This window comes from Halichoerus grypus, chromosome 5, assembly GCF_964656455.1.
Source record: "Halichoerus grypus chromosome 5, mHalGry1.hap1.1, whole genome shotgun sequence".
NCBI lineage: Eukaryota > Metazoa > Chordata > Mammalia > Carnivora > Phocidae > Halichoerus > Halichoerus grypus.
In genome coordinates, this window is record NC_135716.1 from 176,565,199 (window position 1) to 176,585,124 (window position 19,926).

The 19,926-nt window shown below is 52.5% G+C and overlaps 1 protein-coding gene across 5 annotated transcripts in view; it reads right to left on the reverse strand.

Annotated features, from left to right (window-relative positions):
- TMEM51 (transmembrane protein 51) overlaps positions 1-19,926 on the reverse strand; it is a 55,309-nt gene that overhangs the window by 8,341 nt on the left and 27,042 nt on the right. The window lies entirely within an intron of this gene.

The window sequence follows — 19,926 nt, forward strand, 5'->3', positions numbered from 1 at the left end:
ATAAAGGGCTAGTATCCAAAATCTATAAAGAACTTACCAAACTCAACACCCAAAGAACAAATAATCCAGTCAAGAAATGGACAGAAGACATGAACAGACATTTCTCCAAGTAAGACATACAAATGGCCGACACATGAAAAAATGCTCCACATCACTCAGCATCAGGGAAATACAAATCAAAACCACAATGAGATACCACCTCATACGAGTCAGAATGGCTAAAATTAACAAGTCAGGAAATGACAGATGTTGGCGAGGATGCGGAGAAAGGGGAACCCTCCTACACTGTTGGTGGGAATGCAAGCTGGTGCAGCCACTCTGGAAAACAGTCTGGAGGTTCCTCAAAAAGCTACCCTACGACCCAGCAATTGCACTACTGGGTATTTACCCCAAAGATAGAAATGTAGTGATCCGAAGGGGCACCTGCACCCCAATGTTTATAGCAGCAATGTCCACAATAGCCAAACTATGGAAAGAGCCCAGATGTCCATCGACAGATGAATGGATAAAGAAGATGTGGTATATATATACAATGGAATATTATTCAGCCGTCAAAAAAATGAAATTTTGCCATTTGCAACAACATGGATGGAACTAGAGGGTATTATGCTGAGCAAAATAAGTCTTTCAGAGAAAGACAATTATCATATGATCTCACTCATATGTGGAATTTAAGAAACAAAACAGGAGCATAGGGGGAGGGAGGGAAAAATAAAATAAGACAAAATCAGAGAGGGAGACAAACCATAAGAGACTCTTAATCATAGGAAATACACTGAGGGTTGCTGGAGGGGAGTTGGGGGGGGAATGGGGTAACTGGGTGATGGGCATTAAGGAGGGCATGTGATGGAATGAGCACTGGGTGTTATATGCAACTGATGAATCTCTGAACTCTACCTCTGAAACTAATAATACACTATATGTTAATTAATTAAATTTAAATAAATTAATTAATTTAAAAAAGATAAATACATAATACATCACAATCAAGTTGGGTTTATCCCAAGTATGTAGGATTGGTTCAACATTAGAAAATCAAATAAAGCCATGCACCAGGAGAAAGGATAAGCCATGACAGCATTATTCCGTGAGTCCCACGCAGCCACGAATATGTCATCCGCAGCTATGTGCACCAACGTGGCCCATTCTGACAAACGTGACATTGAACAGAAAAGCAAACGCAGCATGTTTCCATTTCTGTGATGTTCCAAACCAGGAAAAACCAAACAATATATGGGTGTTTATTTATTACATTATTCCTTACACTTCACAGATACCTTATAGAGACCCTTTTCATTGGCTGAATTACTTTGTAATAGGAATTTCCAACACCCATCAACACCTTTCCACCACTCTTCGCATAAATTCCAAACTCCTTTGCTGTGGCCTCAAGCCCCACCAGATTGGATTGGCTCCTGCCTTTCTCATATCTTCTCTCTTGGCTCACCAACCCTCAGTGCTTCTGTTCTGTTTTTTACCCACACCAAGCACGTTCTGCCACAGGGCCTTTGTACTTGCTGTTCCCCATGCCTGAAACACTCTTCCATCTGTCTCTTTGGTCTGGCTACTTCTTTACTACTTCTGTCTCTCAGCTCAAATGCCACCTCCTCAGTGAGGATTTCCTTAACCATTCTATATAAAATGTCCCTCCATCACCCAGCTACTCTTAAGCCCCATGCTTGGTTCCTTGATGACATTCCTTCCCATGGATGGATGACATTACCTCACAATCTATAATAGTATTGTTTCGCTTTCTTGTTGGCTCCCTGTCTCCCCCAGTGGAGGATAAACTCCCCGAACGAAAGTTCTCGTTAGGGAACCTAACAGGTGCTTAATAACTATTGGTAGAATGAATATCTGGCAAGTTAAAAAGTTTGACCAATATCCCGTATCAATTTGGGGAAATTCCTAGTCCATGGTTGGCACCGAGGGGGAGAGGATCAGTTTGAGCAACTTTCCGGAGTATCTGTAAACAAACGATTTGCCAGCAACATGGGAGAGGTGCCCAGGCTAAATGTGACTTCCATTCTGACCCAAGAAGGTGACTCTACCAACATTCCCTGGTGGAGGTTTTTTTTTATAGATTATTTATTTATTTGTCAGAATGAGAGAGAGAGAGAGAGAGAGAGTATAAGCAGGGGGAGCAGCAGGAGAGGGAGAAGCAGGCTCCCCGCTGAGCAAGGAGCCCAATGTGGGTCTCGATCCCAGGACTCTGGGATCATGGCCTGAGCCGAAAGCAGGCGCTTAACTGACTGAGCCAGGCGTCCCTCCATGGTGGAGTTTCAGGTTTCAGCGTTCCCTTGTGTTCCTAGGCAGAAGTCTGCAGGGGTGAGAGCCCGAGCCTCCCTCCTTTTGGGCAGTCTCTGTCTTCCCTCCCACCGGGCACCCTTGGCCGACCAGAGCCAGCAGGGATGTCCGGGGTCGGGGCGGATAGTCATAGCTCTGGACTTTAGAGCACTCCACCTGGTTGAGACCCGAGTGTGGCCATCCCGCACCTGGACTGGAGTCTCTATGAATCTAATGTGAAGACAATGCTTTGAATAAAATTGAACAAAAGAAAGAAAGAAAAAAAAAGAAACGGTGCTGTCCTCGCTGAGGTAGAGCAAAGGGCCCCAAGTGATAGCTAAGCCTTCCCTTGTCCCGTTCCCAGAATTTCTGAATCCCAGAAATTCTATGGGGATTTGGAAAGCAGGGATCTGATCTAGACCCCTGCGTGGCCATCAAGCTTGCCCCCTGGCCCTGGAAGGCACAGTTCCAGGAGCGCCTGGCCCGGCCCGGCTGCCTTTCGTGGGGAGGGGAGTCTCAGCGGTCCGAGGTGCCTGGCAGCTTGACCAGTTCCCAGGACAAAGAGGCTCCTTGACCAGTCTCCCTGTGCCCCAACTTCTGCCTGCCAAGCTGCATAACTGGGAAAGGGATCCCCAGCTGCATTCCCAGGGAACCAGGCCACATTCCCATCACAAAGGAAGAACTCAGTGGGGGCCTCTGGGCCAAGTTTCAGCCCCTAGTCACTTTGGTCACCAAGTTCCGGTCCCAGGCAGGGGGGGAGGAGAAAGGCGCTGAGCCACCACCACCATGCTGCCCCAGTCCTGCCTGGGCATTTCAGGCCACCTCCCTACCAACCAAGGTCAAAGGCATCAGGTTCCCATTCTTTGAGAACAAGTTTTTGTAGCTTGAGCATTCAGGAAAAACGAAGTGCAGTGAGTGCAAATGAGTCATAAAGGTAGAGGGGAGGAGAGAGGGCTGCCTGGGCTCGAGAAAGCTGACGGGGGTAAAAGGAAAGAAGGGATGTGCAGGAATCTGCCAGGCAGAGCGGTAATTATAGGAATAGTAGCAGAAGTACCAGCAGCATCCACCCTTCAAGGAATGATTAGCCCCACTATCTCTGAGTCTCAGAGAGGTTACGTAATTTGCCCTAGGTCACACAGCTCTAGGCAGCAGGCAAGATTCACAATCAAATCCCCGCTGACTTGGCAGTGCACCTCCTCCTCTCGCACCACACCCCTCCCTGGGCAGGGCGGGCAGGCCCGCAGTGAGCACTGCACTTCATCCTCAGAGAGATTTCGTCACAAAAGCACTGGGGGTAACAGGTGTGCCTTTGTGAATTTCTAGAGAATTTGAGTCCAACAATTCCCGGGTTCCTATTGTGTGCCAGGGCTTTGGGGGACACACATCCATGCACAATCCTTCGAGAGCTATTATATTTGTTTTACAGATAAGGACACCGAGGTTCAGAGAGGTAAAGTAACTAATCCAAAGTTACACAGCTAGTACGAGGCAGGGATAAGGTATGTCTGATTCCAAAACCCATGCTTTTAATCACCAGTACTGCTAAAATGGGGCTTAACAGGAGGCTAGAGAGAGAGCAACAAATTAGCTTTGGAGCAGGTGGGGGAAGGAAGATAGAGCGGCAGCTGGGGGCACCTGGGTGGCTCAGTCGGTTAAGCATCTGACTTTGGCTCGAGGCTGCTTCTCCGTCTCCCTCTGCCCTTCCCCCCTGCTTGTGTGCACTCTCTCTCTCTCTCTCAAATAAATAAATAAAATCTTTAAAAAAAAAAAAAAGCAGCCGCTTTGCAAGGCCTTAAGGTGTATGTACATTTACGATGGGTGGAGTTTGGGGGTACGAGGACATGAAGGAGACCTGTGGGAAGGGTTCAGCCTGAGAAATTGCAGAGATGGGGGAGAGGACAGTTCCCAGACGCTTGCCACTTGTTGCAGAGAAAAGAGGCAGCTTCCCCCCTCCCAACAGAAGAGCTCCATGGATTTTATAAGACCTGACATTTCCAGTCTCCTTGCTCATCCATTTAAGTGTTGGTGAGATTAAGGAAGTCAAACATGTTCTGATGACTCCAGGAGTCATCAACAGAAGGAGCGAGTTAACAAACCGGGTATTGGGGCGCCTGGTTGGCTCAGTCGGTTAATCATCTGCCTTCGGCTCAGGTCATGATCTCAGGGTCTTGGGATCGAGTCCTGCATCGGGCCCCCTGCTCAGCTCAGCCTGCTTCTCCCCCTGCTCTCGCTCGCTCACTCTCTCTCTCTCTCAAATAAATAAAATCTTAAAAACAAAACAAAAACAAACCGGGTATCTAAGTCTTCTGGAGCTGGACGCAGTATCTTTCTCTAAGCAAGTGGCTGGTGTGTGACCCTATTTGCAAGGCTGGCACTGGGAACCAGTCTCAAGGGCTCCAGCCACATTCAGTCTTTCTTGGGAAAGGTGACATCGCTGTGTGTCCCCTGCCAGGACAGAGTCTGGTGCCCATGAGATGCAGGGCAGCAACCAGAGCTCCTGTCACCATCGATTCAAAGGGAGTCTGACCATTTGATCCCTCACCAGGCTCCGGGATTGGGCCACCAGAGGCCTCCCACTCTGGCAAGCAAGGCTGAGCGCAGGCGCTGACCATCCCAGCCGGCCCCAGCCTGCAGCCAGCAACAGATACATCTGCTACTGTTTCCCAGACCCTAGAGTGTGCTGGGCTCACACTGAGTGCTTGGCATGGGTCAGCTCATTTGTTCCACCCAAGCAGCCTATGAGAGAGGTGCTCTTATCCCCCATTCTGTCCACGTTTATCACAGAATACACTGAGGCACAGAGAGGTTGAGAAACTCGCCCCAGGTCACACAGCATGTAAGTGGTGGCCCTGTGCAGAGTCTCCTTGTTCAGAACTCCCTCATCCACGAGGCAGTAGGAAAGCAGCCGTTCAGCCAAACTCACCAAGGCAGGGCAGGTGGCACCTGTTACAGGTACCCCCCGACTGGGGCCAGCGAGATGTCGTAGCCGAACTTCCCGGGACAGGGAGCTCATGCGACCAGCGGCTGTGCTCCCACCTTAGCCCGGCTCTTTCACACTCACTTGGAGGCTCCCTCTCACCTTTGTCCGCTTCAGCAGCCTCACTGGTCGGGGGAGCTGGACTCGGATCAACCTCGTGGGTTGGTATGCATGATGGGCTCAAAGTTTGGGGGTTCGGGTATTTAGTGATTCACTCGACAAAACATTAACAGACCACCTACTGTGTGCCGGGACCTGCTGTAAGTGCTGGGGATAGAGGAATGGCCAAGACAGACAGACAACCACCTGTTGGAGAAAACTCCATAGAATGCTGGGTGGGGAGGACAAGCTGGGAACAATAATGCTGACACCCCCCCGGGGAGGGGGTAGGGAGTGCGGGGGTGGGGACTTGAAATGCAGTGGTCAGGAAACACAGTCACTGAGAAAGCGATATTTGAGCAGGGGTTTGAAGGAGGCGGGGGAGGGAACCATGTGGATATTTGGGCGAAGGACCTTCCAGGCATAGGGAACCACAGAACAGAGGTCCTGAGGCAGGAGCCTGCCGGGCTGTTTCCAGGGACAGTAAGGCTGGAAAATCAATGAGTGACTGCATTACAAGCACAGAGTAACGGCTCCCAATGTGTTAGCTGTTATTTCCAGACTTGTGGAGGCAGGTGAGCATCTATCATCTTTACAGAGGCCCGGGGTGGGGAGGGGTGGGGGGGTGTGAGAGGCTAATTCAAGGCCATTCAAGTTGGGGGCAGAAAAGAATCTGGGGCTTAGCTCGGGGCTATTTGCCACTCACCCACTCCGTGTTTCTCAGAATTTGGGAGAAGGTAATGGGAGGCTGAATAATGATCCCCCACCCCACCCCAAATATCCAGATTCTAATCCCTGGAATTTGTGACTGTTAACTTTATATGGCAAAAGGGACTTTTCAGGTGTGATTAAGTTAAGGATCCTGAGATGGGGAGATTAGCCGGGATTATCCAGGTGGGTCCAATTTAATTACAAGTGTCCTTAGAAGAGGGAGGCAAAAAAGGTCAGAGGAGGAAGCAGGAGATGTGAGGTCAGAAGCCAGGGGCTGTGGCCACGAGGGGAGGGGCCCTGAGCCATGGGGGGCAGCCACCTCTGGCACTGGAGAAGGCGAGGAAGCGACTTGTCCCCTCAGCTTCCAGAAGGAACCAGCCCTGCAAACCTGCTGACTTGAGCCCATGAAACTGACTGCGGGCTTCTGGCCTTAGGAACTGCAAGAGAGTACAGGCGTGTTGTTTCCAGCCACCCTGTGGGGTAATTTGTTACAGCAGCCGCAGAAAATGCACGCAGGCCGCCCGCACAAGCATACCCTTCCTCTGGCACCTGCCGGTGCTCAGACCGTTCACTTGTCCAACAGCTCCTTTAATTGGGCACCGTTCCTGGATCCTGATCAAATGGATCCCTTGCTGAATTTTGCACCTCTTCCTCGTGTGGCCAGGCTGGAGGGAGGCTGGGCAGCCTGGCCCTCCTGCACCGGGGTTACATTTTAACCCGAGGTTGCTCTGGCGGCAAGCCTGCACTTGTTCTAACGTGGCTGGGGTGGAAACCGACAGAGGCGTGCATTCTCACGCTGTATCAGCAGGCACCCACTTTCCTGGTGGCTCATACCTCCAGTTCCTCAGCCCTTGGGACAAAGCTTGGCAGACGTTTATTTTCTGGGGTCCTTAGATGGGGGTTTCGAGTCAAAACTGGAGGTGTGGAGAGAAGACAGGCAGACCTCCGCTGGCCGATGGATCCTGCAGAAGCAAAGCCCTCCCCGTTCCCAGGCCTTTAGCAGGGCTGCCCTTGAGTGTGGAGGCCAGGACACAGTCCGAGCGCGTTTATCCTGCCCATATCTGGACATTTTCTTTTTTAGCCACAGTGATGCTGCTTCCGCAGAAGGGGTTCCCAAACCTTCTGCCAAGCACCGTTTTGGAATCCACTCAAGCTTGTCCAGCTCTCTCCCTGCCCTCTCTTCCCGTGCTACCTGTGATTCCCACTTGAAGCCCCCCACCTCCACCTGCTTCCAGTTTTCAGGAAGTCACTTCCCTGAAAGTCACACCCAATTCTTTTCCCAACTGTTAACGTTCTGGGATCACAGTAGGCATCCGTGGATGGTCTCCTAAGCGCTTACCAAGTGCTGGGTGCTTTCCATGCATTTATTATTATTGTTATTAATGGTATTTAGACAATTTGGTGTATCTTACTTGATATAAATATTAACGATTTATTATTTCTATGATTTAGTTAATATACTTATTTTAAAAATGTATCATATATTAACACATTGAACATTCCCAAGAACCCTGATGAGAAACTTTCTGGAGTAATCCCCATTTCACAGATGAGGAAATGGATGTTCAGAGAAGTTAAGACGCCTGCTCGAAGTCATCCAGCTAAGCTTCAAACTGGCTATGTCTGAGGGCAGAGCTAGTGCTCCACCCCCCACCCCTGCCTCCCGGTGCCCCGCACCCCCACTGAGAGCACCCTCGCAGCACCCTGGATGCTTCCAGCCCTTCTGAGGCTGACCTCAGTCTCTGTGGTCAGGTGGTAGAATTCCTTGTTTCCCTTCATGCTATTTCCCCTCCATAAAAACCAACTTCTCCCGTGTGAGTCACTCAGCCCCTGCAACCCCTGATAGTCATCTGGACATATTGTAAATAATTGACGCTGGGATGTTTAATCATAAAACTGGAACCGAGGTTAAGACAGGGCAGCCCGCAGGAGATGAGGAGGAGAATAACAGCCCATGGAGGAGGCTTGCTTGGCGGGGCTGGCACCTCTGCTGGGAAATAAAAGGAGAACGAACCTCCGCGAGTGCTCACGACGTCCACAGCATCGCTCGCACTCCCCAACACCGTGTCCCTTGTTGCTCCCACTAGCCCAGGAGGAGAGTGCTGCTATAACCCCCCAACAATACACAGAAGTTGGGGAGCACAGTCTGTGCAAGGGTTGGGGTTCAATCCCCTCTGTCCAGTAGATCAGGCAGTGTCGACCTCATAGGGTTAAGGAGTGAAGGGTTAAGGGACAGATGACGTTTGGATTCTGTGCTCGCCACCATGAGAAGTGGCCTCATCGTCAACAGATGAGCCCCGATGAAACCCCTGAGGTGCGAAACGATTTCTCAGGGGCACCAGCGGGCATGCCTTGGCTGCCATTCCTCTCTGCCATTCTGGTCTGTAACTGCCAGTCAGGCCCCAGCTAAGGGCTGGAAAAGGCGATGACCTCCTCGGGATGCCCCAGAACCAGCTGGCTGAAGTGAGATGTCACCTGGAGGGCACAGCTCACCTCCCAGCCCAGCTCACCTGATCTTTTCTTCTCTTACCCGTGCTGGAGGGAGGGAAAGAAGAGCAGGTAATGTTGACTCACTAGCCTGATATTCTCAGTAGGGTGGTTTTGTTCTGCCAGCTCATGGTTCCAAATATCCACTCTGCCCTTCCTCCATTGTAAGGAAACTCCTGGTGCTTAGTTTTCCAGGGCTTCCCAGAATAAAGGGCATTACCCAGCCTCTTGGGCTGTGCCATGGCACAGGACTATGTTCCCCCCAATGGGACGTAAGCAGAAGTGTGTATCAGGGGAGGGGGACATTCAGGAAGGGTTTGTAGAAGGGACATTTAGAAGGTACATCTCTCTCTCTCTCTTTTTTCCCTTTTCTCCTTTCTATTGACCGTGGTGTAGATGTGATGGCTGGAGCTCAGCAGCCATGCTGGAGCATGAAGTCGAGGATGGCAGAGCAGTAAGAGAGAAGGAGCCTGGGACCCTGGTGATTGCTGAGCCATCCTCCCAGCCCTAGACTGCTGAACTCTGGACTCTGTTTACACGAAAGAAAACAAACATTTACTTTATTGACTCTACTGTTATGTAGGGCTTTTTGTCACCTAAAGCAGCCCAGGCCTGGTGAATAGTAACAGTGAATTTGTTACTATTTATAGCCTAACAGCTATGCCAAGGATACTGCTAAAAGCTCTACCTATAGAGTTTATTTAATCATCCCATGAATGCCGAGTCAGATGGTATTGCCCCATTTTACAGATGAGGAAACTGAGGTCTTGCCTAAAGCCAAACAGCAGGTCTCTCTGACTCCAGTCTCCCATCCTGCCATTAAGAAAAGATAACCAGAAGGAAAGTATGGCAGGCAGACTCATAAAGTGGCCCTGCGGTCCCTGTCTCCTGGTGTTTATGCCCTTGAGTGACCCCTCCACTTGAGTGTGGGAGGAACCTGTGGTTTGCTTCTGGCCAATAAAACATGGCAAGTGATGGGATGAAGGTTATTATGTGAGACTATATTACGTACAACTGTAATGTCCCACCTTGCAAGGAGATGTTCTCTTGCTTGCTGACTTTAATAAAGCGAGTGAACATTTTGGGGAGAGACCCATGTGGCAAGGACCTGAGGTAGGCTCCCAATGACAAGTGTAGGCACCAATTCTGCCGTCAGCCACAACAGCTTGGAAGTGGATCCTTCCCCACTTGACCCTCCAGATGAGAACCCATCCGTGGCCTACACCCTGATTGTGGCCTTGCAGAGAACCGGGCTGAGCTGTGCCTGAACTCCTGACCCACAAAAACTGAAATAATAAATGTGAGTTATTTTGTGCCACTAAATTTGTGGTAATTGGGTACAGAGCACCAGACCAAGAGGGGAACTTTATGAAGAGGGTAACAGCGTGTTCCCAGTGGGCTCTGGAGAGATATGGGGAGGTCAGTGAGGACCCCATCTCTCCCCATAGGAGGACTAGGGGTGAGGACTGGAAAGGGTGGGGCAGTCTGAAAGTCAGGCTGAGAGGCTTACAACGGTGGGAGCGAAGCCTGGAGGCTGGCTGTGGGCAGCTGCAGCTCTGTAGGGCAAAGATGCCACATTCCAGAGCCAGGCCTTGGCGACTGCGCTCCATGTGGATCGGGAAGAGAGGGGACTATGGCCGTGCAAGGCAGGACTCCGTACCGGCCGTGGCTCCTCTGTTCAACTAGCTGTTCCTTATACCCCATGGAGCCTCAGTGTCCTCATCTGTAAAATGGCAGTAACGATACCTTCCCGAAGACAGAATGTGCAGAGAAAGTGCTCGTCGGTGGAGCGCTGGCTGAGCAGCCATCTTCACAGGAAAGAGGGGCATGAGAGACTCAGTGCGGGCTCTCTGAGAGCCTGAACCTGACCTGGGGAAAGAGGACAGCCTGGACGAAGAAGCTGAGAAGGGCTCTTCGGGCAGAGAGGCCAGGAGTCGGGAGGGAACACAGGGTCCAGAGGTTCCGGAGGTGGGGCAGGCGGGGAGGGGCAATGGTCAGCCTCAAGCAGCCTGGAGGCATCCAGAGGACTCTGCTCTTCCACCGGCCCGTGGCCATTCCCATTCCTGGTGGAACGGCACTAGGATTTTCCTTTGCCAGGACCTCCTGGCTCTCAGTCCAAGTGTGTGACCCTAACCCTGATTCCAGGGGCAGCACCTGCCAATCACAGGGGCCAATCAGGGCATTTGCCAGGGTGGGGGATGGGTGCTGGGAGAGGAAAGGAGAATGGAGTGGGGGGAGGGGAGAAAAGGGGAATAAAATAATAGCAGCAATAATCAAACAAGACAGAGGCCCTGCATGGCTACTGAAGATGATGTGGTGCAAATTAAGGGCTGGATTAATCCAACCTCCTGAGCTGAGGCCCAGCACCTCCACCCAGCACCCCGCAAAGAAATGCTGGTTCCCTAATTCCACAACCACCCAGCCACAAGAAGCTGCAGAGCCACGTGGGGCCATTGCTGAGCCATCCTCGACGTTAGCAGGGACGGACTGATGGCCGTGGAGCTCCGCAGGGTGGCACGACACAGGTTGCACCCAGGTCACTGTCTGGATGGGCATCGGCTGTCTGCCACAGGGACACTGCCCAACAGTCGCTGGCCACACGTGGCTAGTGAGCCGCTGAGATGTGGCCGGTCCACACGGAGATGGTCTGTACAAGTGCAGGATACACATCGGATTCCAAAGACAGAGGAACGCAACAAGAACATCTCATTAACATTTTTAATCAATTTTGTGTTGAAATGATATATTTCAGATATACCAAGCTAAATAAAGATCACGATCTTTGCCTATTTCTTTGTACTTAAAAAAAAAAAAATAATGTGGTTACAGGAAATCGAAAATGACACATGGGGCTTGCATCCTATCTCCACGGGACAGCGCTGCTCTGGAATGTGAGCTCCGCAGGGCGGGGACTTTGGTCTGTTTTGTTCACTGCTTTCCCTCTGTCCTAGAACAGGCCTGGCGCATGTAGGAGGAGCTGCATCATTGCTGAATGAAGGAACGGCATGACGTAGCGGTATCGTGGAAAATACACGGGTTTTAGAGTGTGTCCAGGCTTTGCTTAATTCTGTATGCCCCTGGCAATGCACTCCACCTCTGCGAGTCTCCGTTTCCTTCCCTGTACAAGGAAGATGCTGCTTCTGAGGCTCCAGTGTCATAACCTACGTCAGGTCTGGCCGACTGCTAGTGGCTGTTGTAATGTTTGGGAACCCGGAACGTTCTGCCGCAAAGCTGGTGCTGTTTTGGGTGCGTGAATGATAAACCCAAGTCAGGCGCCAGGCTGTGGCCTCCAGCAGCTGCTAAGAGGCAGCTTGGAGAGGCACCAGCTTGGAGAGGGAGGCCCAAGGCCAGGGGAGGCACACTCACAGCGCACGTCCTGGCCGGGATTTAGAAACCCCCAGAGCCATGGGACACGCTGTTCTGTGGGGCTTCTCGCAGTCTGTTCCAGAAAAGAAATGACTGGTGAGAATACACCTGCATGTCAGATGCGCTCCACAGGGTCAGGGAGGCCCGACCGGGAGGGAAGGTGGTTGTCCTAACACCCAGCAGGGGGCTCTGGAGGCCAGCCGGGATACTCTGCACCTGTGACTGTTGATCATCTGCCTGTCAAAGGAGGTGGAAATCTGAAAAGGACCACAGACCCTCTCCTGAGAAGGGCTTGTTGGCTTCCCATTGCGGGGACAAATCACCGAAAACTTCGTGGCTTAAAGCAACTCCAGTTCATCCTCTGTGGTCCGGGAGGGCAGGAGTTCTAAAATCAAGGTGTCAGCCAGACTGCATTCCCCCTGGAGGAGTCAGGAGAGAATCTCTTTCCTTGGCTTCTTCAGCTCCCAGAGGCTGCCTGCGCTCCCTAGCTCCCGGGCCCCTCCTCTGTCTCCCAGGACTTCATTCCCACCTCTGCAGCCATCAGCACACCTCCTTCTGACATTCCCTACCCCCTCTTACAAGGACTCTTGTGACTACGACACACCCATCTGGATAATGGGAATCCACAAAGGCCTTTGATCAAGGAAGGTAACATAATCACAGGCTCTGGAATTAGGTGGACATCGTTGGGGGGAGGAGGGTGCCATTATTCAGTAATACATTTGTCATCCAGCCTACGGTAAGGGCCATAGGCGCAATCTTGCCCAATCTCGGGTTCACAGGCCTTCCAGGGACTGTCCTCCAGGATGAGAAACCCCAGTCTGGAACCCGCCCGCGTGGCTCTTGATGCTTCAGGTGAATCTGGATACAGACGACCCACATCGGACGCAAATTGGGGGATTGCATGTTTTACAAAAGGGCCCTTTGTTTGCAAAAGCATGTGTCTTTAAATCATGATAAGAACCGCTAACCCGCCTTGGATGCTTACCCTGCGCCGGGATTATCTCACTCCATCTTCACAGGGAGGCCGCTACCATCACCCCCATGCTGCAGATGCAGACACTGAGGCCCGGAGAGGCTGAGTAACCCGCCCAAAGTCTCAGGTTAATAAGTAGCAGAATGAGGCGGTGAACCAGATGGTCTGAGTCCAGAGTCCCTCTAACATCCTGCCTCTCCTCTGCCCCCAAGCCAGGCTGTAAAAGCATGGTTTTTTTGAACGGCTACACCGCTTCCCGAACAAGGCACTCCTTTGTCCACTGCGGGCAGCCAAGCTTTGCTGATGGCACAGAGATGGAGAGGACTCGGGTTTGTCCCAGGCCGCTCAGTGACCAAGATAAACACCAGTGTCTTCAGTAACCTGCTTGGAAGTCCAGCGTCAGGGCTGAGTGCTGACCTTGCGCCTCTCTGCCACCCGGGCTCAGCCCCTGTGACTCGGGGCTTCGGGCGGCTAGTCACATGTCCCAGGCCACAGCACAGCGTTGGGGGTTGCAATTCCTTCCTGGCACTGAGCTAGACACTTCTGCACATCAAAACAGTCGCCGGCTGCTCCGTCGTCCCCACTGCAGAGGGAGGAAGGGGGGCTGAGGCTGGGGGGCACTCAGACACCACAGGCTCTGTTCATGTTTGAACGTGGATCATCCCCGTGGAAGCCCCACAGCATGTGTCCCTGTCCCCTCAGGCCAGGGGCTATGCCAGGGGGCCCAGGCAGTGCAGGACCCACATGCTGGGCAACGATGGAGGAGGCTGCCCGGTGAGAGTGGGTCCTGGGGGGCAGGAGCAAGGCCGCCGACCTCTGTCTTGCCTGCTGTCTCCTGGCAGTCTCTCCGCCCACCCCCAACGTTAACTGGGTACCCACGGCAGGTGCCGGGCGGAAGTCCAGGTGCTGGGGGACTGAGGCGGCCAGCCCCACACAGAGGCCCTCTCTTTACAAAGATCCAGTATCAAATTGGAAAATCCCCAACTGGGAATCTGAGGGTTACCTATTATTATCACAAAAGTCTCTGCAGGGACCCTTGGAATGAGGCACTGCTGTGCTCTCCGCAGCGCTAAGTTGTACAGAACCCGTGGCACAAGTCACTCCCAAGGAGGGTCCCTGGAGGCCTGGGAGGCCAGGCTCTGCTGGGCTGGGGGAGCCAGGCTGCCCAGGGCTTACCTGGACCAGGGCACAGGTGCCCTGTGGCCAGGCTGGTGCTCAGCATCCCAGCCACCTTCTCCAGGCCCGAAGTCTGGGCATGACCAAGCCTGGCCAATCAGATCTTCCTATTTCTCAAAGGGCGGGGCCTGGCCCAGCCGGGACCAATGAGACTCAATTCTTCCCTGTTGGGGAAATGCCCGGGAGAGGAACCCCCGCTGGGTTTGCTGGAGGGACAAGAGGTAGTTGGTGGCAGCTGGTGGCCATCTGGTGGGAGAGGCTGCCCGAGGAGGGAGCCAGCACGGAGGAAATGAGAGCCGGACGCCAGAACACACCACTTGAACCCAAGAATCCCGCTGGACTTCCCAATATGCCAGTTGCATGAACCAATATAAACCCTCTTGCCTAATTAAAAAGAAAGTTAAAATAAATAATGACTTAAAAAAAAAAAAACCCAAAAGCAAAACCACACTGGCCCAACCCTCCCCTTTCTGAGGCAAGCTTGGTGCTGACCAAGTGAGCAGTGGCCACCACCTTCCCCTAGGACACCTCCTCACACATCCTCTCAGATTGCAAGGTCAGGCCCCGAGCACCTGCACAGGTAGGTGTTCCGGAATGCAGGGCCAGGAATCAAGACCCAACTGCAGGGTTATTGGATCTCCTACCTTGGTCGGGATGTTTTGAGGATGACTGTTAGGGCCGCTGATTAAGAGAGGCCTGGGGCCATGGCAGTGACTGGGGAAGGATGCGGTCCACGGGCTGAAAGCTGGGGGCAAATCTCTCCCTGTGTCACCGCCCTTGAACCCGCCACCCGGTAGATACTGTCATAAATCACGAGGCTGGGAATGCCTCTAGGCTGTTAGCAGGAATCACAGGGCAGAAAGAAGAACCAGGTCTGCCCTTGAAAACGTTACTGCCAAGGTTATAATGCACAGCCAGCAGACAGACACACGCAGGAAGAAACAGAGGAAGAGGGGAAGGCGTTGGAAGGGCATGAGGGGCAGACACGCCCGAGGGGTCGCCATGGCTCTACCTCGTGGGCCGGGCACTGTGCTGGGCACCGAGAGAACCCTCAACAGCACTCTGCCCTCAGCCTCCTGCATGCCCAAGAGGAGGAGAAGGAAGAAATACAAGGAGAGATGACACAGGGAGAGGGGTGGGGGTGGGCACCAGGGAACAGAGAGGCTCAAAGAGGGAGCAGAGATGGAGGGGCCCTGGTGAGAGAAGGAGAAGAAATGGTAGTAGGAGGAAGAAATAGCTAGTAGAGAGCAGGAGGCATGAGGACCTGGTCCCCAACAGGCAAGGGGGTGTTGCTGGGGAGACCACTGTGGGGGAGGGCGCAGATACAGGGCTAGGGTGTGGGCTGGATTTTTTGGAAGGGAGGGTGAATCCGGTGCTGCTGGGTTCCCACTATGGGCAGCTACTGTCCCTCTGGTCAAACGGCCGGCGTTGGTTGTCCGGCAGCTGTCCCAGGGGCGGGCCCAGCATCTGCACTGTGTGCACAGCTAAGGCACAGAGAAGCCCGGAGCAGGGGTGCTGGGCGAACATCTGCCTCCTCACATTCAACGCAGTGGTTGCCCGAGCACAGAGGGGACCCAGCAAGCACGTGGGCCCTGGGAAGAGTCCCTACCCCAGGATGGCCCGCCACCTCCTGCTCGGTAAAGGCCAACCTCACCTGGATGGGGACCACGAAGGCCTCCTCTGGGGCCTCCCTGCCTCCCAGCCTGCCCTCTCTATGCTGTTTTTGGTGGTGGTGGTGGTGGTGGGGGGGGGGGGTCTTTCCAAAAGGCAACTGTGATCATACCACCCTCAGTCAAGATCCCTCCATGGCTCCCCATCACCCTCCTGGCCCCTAGCACCTGCCTGCAGCTCCCCTCAGGTCTGGGCTGATTTCCATGCACTCTCCATGCACAATCTCGTTTCATCCTCCCCACGCCCCTGGTCTCCCCCCATTCTACAGACAACTGAGGCTGGGAGAGGGTCCGTCTTCATCTGAGCTTGAAAGCCAGCTCATCTGTGATTGCTGGCTCTCCCTAGTCCTTCCCATCAGCCCCTGTCAATTCGAACGTCCATTTATTCCTCCTTTTCCACTTCAGCTGCTACCACTCTGGCATAGCGCCTTACACCCCGCTGTCCCTACCTGAGCTTCCTGCCCCACTGTCTTTCCTTTCTATCCAACTCATCCAGCATGCCGTTGCCCTTTTGATCCTCCAGAAACAGCCTTTTTTATCCTGTTACTCTCCTGCTCAGAAACGCTCGGTGGCTCCCCAGTGCCAGAGAATCAAAGACCAAAGCCCTCGGCTTGGCATTTAGGTCCTTCTGCCCAGCCTGAGGGGTCTGGGACATAGGTAAGGAGCTCTCCCAGGGAGCTATCTGGAACACAGCTAATAAGCTCTGGTCTGTGGTAGCCAGTGAGGGGCGGGGGGGTGCATTAGGATAGCTCCCTGGGAGGGCTCCTTACCCATCCTAATGCACCCCCTGCCCCTCTCTAGAGGTTTCACCTCTCCCCACTGGCCTGCTGGAGGGGGGCCACGGGCTACAGCACTCTGAGTCTGAGGCTGCGCTGGAAGGTGACCACCACATGGTTGTGGCGCTCCACGGGCATTTGAGGGTGACGCCGAGCCTCACCTTCAGTTCAGCCACTGAAAAAAGATGAAACTAGGACTTCCAGACCCGGGAATTCACAGACCAGTAAAGTCCCTCCCAATCTTTGGAGAAGCCTGACATTGGGTCACAACCTTTCTCTTCTACCATGGAAGGGCATTAAAGCAAAACAAAACCCAGACAAAAAGCATCCTCCCTTCTACCGCCGTCTTTGTGTGGTAGAAAGCTTCGTGTCACAGTAAAAACAGTAGGAGGGAATCTTGGGTAAAGGGCACACCCTTAGATGCCATTAATTTTTATTTGGGGGAAATTTAATACATTGTCCTTTGTTTTCCAGCTGTGAACTGATGAAGTGTTTCTCACTGCCAGGCCAAAGCCTCCACGCAGCCACTGAGGAATGACAAGGCTAAATTATGTCTCCTCTGTCAGCCATCGTAACCAACCTCACATAGGGAAGCCACCAAGAAAATAAAATCAGAAACATAAGCTATCACCACACATCACAATAAAAATCAGAGATTAAAATCTCTGATCCCGATAAATTAAGAAGAGACTATCTATTATAAAAGGATCTTCCCATTCACAAAAAAGTCTCTGGCCTCAGTTTTCCCATCTGAGACACAGGAGGTCGGGCAAGACTGCAGATTATCCCAAAGTTTCTTCCAGCACTGAAATGCTCAGATTTCCTAAGTTAGCCCTGTTACAGAGGCTTCATGCATCATCAGGATACGCAGTCTGTAGAGTTCTTTGGAGAAAAGGAGGAGTTTCACAACTTTTAGAGGAAATAGGTTTTAGGCCACTTGCCCACCTCCCGGCTCCTCTGGCTGGGCCGTGACCTTTATTGTGGGGTGAGAGATTCAGCAAAACAGATGCCCTCCTCTAGACCCTCCTCCCAAGTTTTGAGCACTTGCCTCGTCTTCCTTGCCGGGTGAGGTGATTTACAGGAATCTGTGTATCTGCAGCGAGCAGCCCCTGGACGGTTATGCAGCAAACCTGTCATGGTGGTCATCTTTGGGGCGTGGGTGGGGTGAAGAAAAAGGGGCAACATCCTTCTGACTTTCGACATTTCTACACCAGGGCTTTTCCACCTCGGCACCATTGACATGTCGGGCTGATCGTTCTTTGTCGTGGGAGCCGTGCTGTGCATCGCAGGATATCTAGCAGCGTCTCTGGTCTCTATCCACTAGAGGCCAGTAGCATCTCAGTCCCAGCTGGGACAACAAAAATGTCTCCAGACATGGCCAAACGTTCCCTGGTGGTGGTGGGGGCGGGGGGTGGGGGGAAGATGCCCTCAGCCAGGAACCACTGCCCTAGATGATTGGTTTAAGATTTTTTTAAAAAAGCATGCACAATCATTTTTATGGAGATTATTAAGGATATCTCTATTCAACACCTTGGCAAGTGTTATCTATTCTCCTTGCCCAAAGATCCATCACCCCCGAAAGTTCCTTGTGTGTGCCTTCACCCAGTGAGCCCAAAGACACCTACACCTATGTCCATTGCGGCCACCCTCACCTGGACGACCGCATCCGCCTCCTGCCTGGTCCCCCCGCTGCTGCCCTTGCCCCTGTGGCAGCCCAAACGAGCTTCCAGTAGTGCCCTTCAGTTACGTCACTCTCCTGCCTGGCTCCCTACTGCCCTAAGAATAAAATCCAAACTCCCCACCTGCCTTCCGGGCACTCTGTCGTCTGGACCCTGGCTCCCTCCGCCTTCTTGCAGGCTTCCGATCTCACAACAGCCCCCTGAGGAGGCGCACGACTGTGCCCATGTTACAGATGATGAAACCGAGGCTCAGAGAGGCAGACGGACAGATCCTCAAGGTCACACAGCCACGAAGAGAGTAGGAGTTTGAATCCAGAAGTGACATGCCATGCTGTGTCGCCACCCTGCTTTCAGCCTGCTGCAGTCACACGTTTGTCATTTATAAACCAGCCTGCACGTCTCACCAAGGCAGCTGGATGTCACAGCTTGATTTTTGCTTGCAACCCAAGGGAAACAGAGAAGCTTGAGAAACCCACACTGTGATTCCCAAGATGCAGGCAATCAATCCACGAATCACGCAAAACCAACAAACAAAAGGGTTGTTTGTCCCCCTTGAGCTCGGTCTTCTGGTCTTGTCGAGCCGGCTCAGTGGGGCGGGAATCTCTCCCAAAGGCGGCCACAGGATGGGTAGGAAACAGAGCCCGGGATGAAGGCTTTGAGTTTTTCAAGTGAGAGAATCCAAGAGAGGGTTTAATCGCAGACCTTCAGATTCCCTGGACATGGTTCAAAAAGGCTTTTTGCTACACGTGTCCCCACAGGCCACCCTGGAGACTGTCCTGTCACTTCCTCGAAGTCGTGGGGGACAGCTTCAGGTGCATCTGCCCCCGGAGCCCCACCTAGCTCAGTCAGGAGTGGAGCAGATACAGTAAATACAGCTGATAGGTGTGACGGGCTTACCATGTGCTGGGGGCTGTTCTGCGTGCCCTGCACCTAGTGACTCACGTCATCCTGTCATCCTCGCAACAGCCTTTCAAGGCCGGTATTAGCAGCCCCGTTTTGCAGATGAGGAAACTGAGGTGGTTAAGCAACTCATCCAAAGTCCCACACAGCTGGTAGAGCAGGGATCTGAACCCATCTTCAGAACTAGTGCGTACGGCCTTCCCGAGGAAGGGCACATCTCTCACTCAAGCGGTGATGTATACTCATTCCAGTACCCGGGGGTCTTTTACAGTGAGACCCCCATCCCACAAAGCTGATGGCGGGTATGGTGCAGTGGAAAGCATCAGGAGCTAGGTGCCCCAAGTTGTAATTCCAGGTCCTCCCTGTGTGACTTTGGGCCAGGGGCTTGGCCTCTCTGAGCCTCAGATGTTGCTCTCTAAAATAGGGATAAGAATAGCTCCTAACCCATAGGGTTATTAGGATTAAATTAGGTAATAATAATAATAATAATAGCCAACATTTCCAACATGTTTTCCATGCTTAAGGCACTATGAAGAAAGAAGTATTGCCATCCTCTTCATTTTACAGATGAGGAGCTCAGAGAGGTTAAGTTACTTGCCCAAAGACACACAGCTAACTGTAGAGATGTGGGGACTTGAGCCCAGGTTGCCTCTGAGCCCAGGCTCCTAATGACGGCATCCTGTTATCTAATTCAACACAAAACAACCAGCGTAGTGTCCATAACACAATAGTTCCTCAACACGCGGCCAAAATCATTAATATCTGGAGGGTGGCCAGGGAGACAGAACCCAGAGAGGCCCTGTCTAATTCTGCCTGATGCCCA